Below are 6,614 nucleotides of genomic sequence, written 5' to 3'. Positions count from 1 at the left end.
GCTCTGTTTGACTCTGATTTGAGAGAAGCTCTTCATGCTTCCTCTCCATGGTGACAGAGGGATATCCTTGAGCCTTAAACACAAAGGATTCTTCATTCACTTGAATGATCAGTTCGCCTCTATCAACATCAATCACAGCCTTTGCTGTGGCTAGGAAGGGTCTGCCAAGGATGATGGTTTCATCCATGCACTTCCCAGTCTCTAGACTATGAAATCAGCAGGGATGTAATGGTCTTCAATCTTCACCAAACATCCTCTACAAGTCCATGAGCTTGTTTTCTTGAGTTGTCTGCCATCTCTAATGAGATTCTTGCAGCTTGCACCTCAAAGATCCCTAGCTTCTCCATTACAGAGAGAGGCATGAGGTTTACACTTGACCCTAAGTCACAGAGCCTTCTTGAAGGTCATGGTGCCTATGGTACAAGGTATTGAAAACTTCCCAGGATCTTGTCTCTTTTGAGGTAATTTCTGCCTAGACAAGTCATCCAGTTCTTTGGTGAGCAAAGGAGGTTCATTCTCCCAAGTCTCATTTCCAAATAACTTGTCATTCAGCTTCATGATTGCTCCAAGGTATTTAGCAACTTGCTCTTCAGTGACATACTCGTCCTCTTCAGAGGAAGAATACTCATCAAGCTCATGAAAGGCAGAAGTAAGTCCAATGGAATCTCTATGGTCTCATTTTGAACCTCAGATTCCCATGGTTCCTCATTGTGGAACTCATTGGAGGCTAGTGCACGCCCATTGAGGTCTTCCTCAGTGGCGTCCACTTCCTCTTCCTCCTCTCCAAATTCGGCCATATTGATGGCCTTGCACTCTCCTTTTGGATTTTCTTCTGTATTGCTTGGAAGAGTACTAGGAGGGAGTTCAGTAATTTTCTTGCTCAGCTGTCCCACTTGTGCCTCCAAATTCCTAATGGAGGACCTTTTTCAGTCATGAAACTTTGAGTGGTTTTGCTTAGATCAGAGACCATGGTTGCTAAGTCAGAGGTGTTCTGCTTAGAACTCTCTGTCTGTTGCTGAGAAGATGATGGAAAAGGCTTGCCATTGCTAAACCTGTTTCTTCCACCATTATTGCTGTTAAAACCTTGTTGAGGTCTTTCTTGATTCTTCCATGAGAAATTTGGGTGATTTCTCCATGAAGAATTATAGGTGTTTCCATAGGGTTCTCCTAGGTAATTCACCTCTTCCATTGAAGGGTTCTCAGGATCATAGGCTTCTTCTTCAGATGAAGCATCCTTAGTACTGCATGGTGCATTTTGCATTCCAGACAGACTTTGAGAAATCAAATTGACTTGTTGAGTAAATATCTTGTTCTGAGCCAGAATGGCATTCAGAGTATCAATCTCAAGAACTCCTTTCTTCTGATTTGTCCCATTGTTCACAGGATTCCTTTCAGAAGTGCACATGAATTGGTTGTTTGCAACCATTTCAATTAGTTCTTGAGCTTCTGCAGGCGTCTTCTTCAAATAAAGAGATCCTCCAGCAGAGCTATCCAAAGACATCTTGGATAGTTCAGAGAGACCATCATAGAAAATACCTATGATGCTCCATTCAAAAAGCATGTCAGACGGACATTTTCTGATCAATTGTTTGTATCTTTCCCAAGCTTCATAGAGGGATTCTCCATCCTTCTGTCTGAAGGTTTGGACTTCCACTCTAAGCTTACTCAATTTTTGAGGTGGAAAGAACTTTGCCAAGAAGGCATTGACTAGCTTTTCCCATGAGTCCAGGCTTTCTTTAGGTTGTGAATCCAACCATGTCCTAGCTCTGTCTCTTACAGCAAAAGGGAATAGCATAAGTCTGTAGACCTCAGGGTCAACCCTATTAGTCTTGACAGTGTCACAGATTTGCAAGAATTCAGCTAAAAACTGATGAGGATCTTCCAATGGAAGTCCATGGAACTTGCAATTCTGTTGCATTAGAGAAACTAATTGAGGCTTAAGCTCAAAGTTGTTTGCTCCAATGGCAGGGATAGAGATGCTTCTCCCATAGAAGTCGGGAGTAGGTGCAGTAAAGTCACCCAGCACCTTCCTTGCATTGTTTGCATTGTTGTTGTTTTCGGCTGCCATGTCTTCTTCTTCTTTGAAGATTTCTGTTAGGTCCTCTATAGAGAATTATGCCTTAGCTTCTCTTAGCTTTCGCTTCAAGGTCCTTTCAGGTTCAGGGTCAGCTTCAACAAGAATGCCTTTGTCTCTGCTCCTGCTCATATGAAAGAGAAGAGAACAAGAAAATATGGAATCCTCTATGTCACAGTATAGAGATTCCTTGAGGTGTCAGAAGAACAAAATAGAAGAAAGAGGTAAGAATTCGAACTTAATCAGATAGAGTTCGAATTGTGCATTGAGAAGGAGTGGTACTCCATAAATAGAAGGATGTGAGAAGAGAGGAGGAGCTTTTTCGAAAATTAAGTTAAAGAATTTGAAAACATTTTGAAAAACACTAATTAATTTTCGAAAATAAGAGTGGGAAAGAAATCAAGTGATTTTTGAAAAAGATTTTGAAATTAGAAATAAAAAAGATTTGATTGAAAACTATTTTGAAAAAGATGTGATTAAAAAGATATGATTGGTCTTAAAAAGATGTGATTGAGAAGATATGATTTGAAAAACATTTTAAAAAGATTTGATTTTAAAAATTAATAACTTGGCTATCAAGAAAAGATATGATTCAAACATTAAACCTTTCTCAACAGAAAAGGCAACAGACTTGAAATGTTGAATCAAATCATTAATTGATAGCAAGTATCTTTGAAAAAGGAAAGAAATTGATTTTGAAAACATTTGATTGAAAAGATATGATTTGAAAAAGATTTGATTTTGAAAAACTTTGAAAACTTGAAAAAAAATTGATTTGAAAACAAAATCCTCCCCCTTGTGCCATCCTGGCGTTAAACGCCCAGAATGGTGCACATTCTGGCGTTTAACGCCCAATGCACTACCTTTTTGGGCGTTAAACGCCCAACCAGGCACCCTGGCTGGCGTTTAAACGCCAGTCTGTCCTTCTTCACTGGGCATTTTGAACGCCCAGCTTTTTCTGTGTAATTCCTCTGCTGCATGTTCTGAATCTTCAGTTCCCTGTACTATTGACTTGAAAATAGAACCAAGATCAAATAAACAATGCATTGCAAGACACCAAACTTAAAATTAGACACTAGACTCAAACAAGAAACATAAAATATTTTTGGTTTTTATGATTTTGAAATTTTTTTGTGTTTTTTTTTTTCAAAAATTATATGGAAATAGAAAATAAAAGTTTCAGAATTCTTAATTTGGATTCCAGGAATCATTGCAATGCTAGTCTAAGACTCCGGTCCAGGAATTAGACATGGCTTCACAGCCAGCCAAGCTTTCAAAGAAAGCTTCGGTCCAAAACACTAGACATGGCCAATGGCCAGCCAAGCCTTAGCAGATCATTGCTCCAATAGCAAGATTGATAGAGATCAACAAGCTCTTGTGATGATAAGTTGAAACCTCGGTCCAATAAGATTAGACATGGCTTCTCAGCCAGCCAGACTTCAACAGATCATCATGAAACACTAGAATTCATTCTTAAGAACTCTGAAGAAAAATACCTAATCTAAGCAACAAGATGAACCGTCAGTTGTCCATACACGAAACAATCCCTGGCAACGGCGCCAAAAACTTGGTGTGCGAAATTGTGATCACTGCTTTTCACAACTCAAATAATCCCTAGTAATGGCCCCAAAAACTTGGTGCTCAATACCATGGCATAAACACAACTTTGCACAACTAACCAGCAAGTGCACTGGGTCGTCCAAGTAATAAACCTTACGCGAGTAAGGGTCGATCCCACGGAGATTGTTGGTATGAAGCAAGCTATGGTCACCTTGTAAATCTTAGTCAGGCAGACTCAAATGGATATAGTGATATACGAATGAAACATAAAGATAAAGATAGAGGTACTTATGTAATTCATTGGTAGGAACTTCAGATAAGCGTATGAAGATGCCTTCCCTTCCATCTCTCTGCTTTCCTACTGTCTTCATCCAATCCTTCTTACTCCTTTCCATGGCAAGCTTATGCAAGGGTTTCACCGTTGTCAGTGGCTACCTCCCATCCTCTCAGTGGAAATGTTCAATGCACCCTGTCACGGCACGGCTATCCATCTGTCGGTTCTCAATCAGGCCGGAATAGAATCCAGTGATTCTTTTGCGTCTGTCACTAACGCCCCGCCTTCAGGAGTTTGAAGCACGTCACAGTCATTCAATCATTGAATCCTACTCAGAATACCACAGACAAGGTTAGACCTTCCGGATTCTCTTGAATGCCGCCATCAGTTCTTGCCTATACCACGAAGACTCTGATCTCACGGAATGGCTGGCTCGTTTGTCAGGCGAGCACTCGGTTGTCAGGCGATCAACCATGCATCGTGTATCAGGAATCCAAGAGATATTCACCCAATCTAAGGTAGAACGGAGGTGGTTGTCAGTCACACGTTCATAGGTGAGAATGATGATGAGTGTCACAGATCATCACATTCATCAAGTTGAAGAACAAGTGATATCTTGGACAAAGAACAAGCGGAATTGAATAGAAGAACAATAGTAATCGCATTAATACTCGAGGTACAGCAGAGCTCCACACCTTAATCTATGGTGTGTAGAAACTCCACCGTTGAAAATACATAAGAACAAGGTCTAGGCATGGCCGAATGGCCAGCCTCCCAATGATCTAGGATAGCATAAAATAAAGATAGCTACCCCGATATATCTCTCTACAATAGTAAAAGGTCCTACTTATAGAAAACTAGTAGCCTAGGGTGTACAGAGATGGGTAAATGACATAAAAATCCACTTCCGGGCCCACTTGGTGTGTGCTTGGGCTGAGCAATGAAGCAATTTCGTGTAGAGACTCTTCTTGGAGTTAAACGCCAGCTTTTATGCCAGTTTGGGCGTTTAACTCCCATTTAGGTGCCAGTTCCGGCGTTTAACGCTGGAATTTCTGAGGGTGACTTTGAACGCCGGTTTGGGCCATCAAATCTTGGGCAAAGTATGGACTATCATATGATGCTGGAAAGCCCAGGATGTCTACTTTCCAACGCCGTTGAGAGCGCGCCAATTGGGCTTCTGTAGCTCCATAAAATCCACTTCGAGTGCAGGGAGGTCAGAATCCAACAGCATCTACAGTCCTTTTCAGTCTCTGAATCAGATTTTTGCTCAGGTCCCTCAATTTCAGCCAGAAAATACCTGAAATCACAGAAAAACACACAAACTCATAGTAAAGTCCAGAAAAGTGAATTTTAACTAAAAACTAATAAAAATATACTAAAAACTAAACCAAATATACTAAAAACATACTAAAAATAATGCCAAAAAGCATACAAATTATCCGCTCATCAACTCATCAGATGGGTGTTACTTCTGCAGGAGTTTGATATAGAAATAAGAGATAGAAAAGGGACAGAGAACCAAGTAGCAGATCACCTGTCCCGAATAAAACCAGTGGAAGGGGCATCCCTCCCTCTTACTGAGATCTCTGAAAACTTTCCGGATGAGTAACTCTTTGCCATCCAGGAAGTGCCATGGTTTGTAGACATTGTAAACTACAAGGCAGTGAGATTCATACCCAAAGAGTACAGTAGGCAGCAATCAAAGAAATTGATCACGGATGCAAAGTACTATCTTTGGGACGAACCATATCTCTTAAAGAGATGTGCAGACGGAGTAATCCGTAGATGTGTGCCTAAAGAAGAAGCACAGAAGATCCTTTGGCACTGCCATGGATCACAGTATGGAGGACATTTTGGAAGTGAGTGAATAGCCACAAGAGTCCTCCAATGTGGCTTCTACTGGCCTATTCTCTATAAAGACTCCCGAGTGTTTGTACTTAACTATGACAGTTGCCAAAGATCTGGCAATCTGCCTCACAGTTATGCCATGCCTCAACAAGGGATCTTGGAGATTGAGTTGTTTGATGTATGGGATATTGACTTCATGGGGCCTTTCCCACCATCATACTCAAACACTTATATTCTGGTGGCAGTGGATTATGTATCCAAATGGGTGGAAGCTATTGCAACACCCACTAATGATACTAAGACAGTGCTGAAATTCCTTCAGAAACACATCTTCAGCAGATTTGGTATCCCTAGAGTACTAATCAGTGATGGGGCACTCATTTCTACAATAAACAGTTTTACTCTGCTTTGGTTTGGTATGGAGTTAGCCACAGGGTGGCCACTCCATATTATCCACAGACAAATGGGCAAGCTGAAGTCTCTAATAGAGAACTTAAAAGAATCTTAGAATGGACTGTGATTAACTGTAGAAGGGATTGGGCAAGATGCTTGGATGATGCTCTGTGGGCATACAGAACAACATTCAAGACTCCTATAGGAACTTCTCCATACCAGCTTGTGTATGAAAAAGCCTGTCACATGCCAGTGGAACTGGAGCATAAGGCCTATTGGGCAACCAGATTCCTAAACCTTGATGCCAAGTTAGCTGGAGAAAAACGATTGCTCCAGTTAAATGAGCTAGAGGAATTCAGACTCAATGCTTTCGAAAATGCAAAAATTTACAAAGATAAAGCAAAAAGATGACATGATAAAAAGTTGTCATCCAGAGTCTTTAAGCCAGGGCAGAAAGTTCTACTG

At 40.8% G+C, this 6,614-nt stretch overlaps 1 non-coding gene across 1 annotated transcript; it reads left to right on the top strand.

Annotated features, from left to right (window-relative positions):
* Window positions 1–1,555: 1,555 nt before the first annotated feature.
* On the top strand, window positions 1,556–1,663 carry LOC130942339 (small nucleolar RNA R71). Its single transcript, XR_009070913.1, has one exon. It is a non-coding gene; the product is annotated as a small nucleolar RNA R71 (small nucleolar RNA).
* Window positions 1,664–6,614: the final 4,951 nt, after the last annotated feature.

Source organism: Arachis stenosperma, chromosome 7 (genome assembly GCF_014773155.1).
Source record: "Arachis stenosperma cultivar V10309 chromosome 7, arast.V10309.gnm1.PFL2, whole genome shotgun sequence".
Lineage (NCBI taxonomy): Eukaryota > Viridiplantae > Streptophyta > Magnoliopsida > Fabales > Fabaceae > Arachis > Arachis stenosperma.
This window is presented reverse-complemented; position numbering and strand designations above follow the sequence as displayed.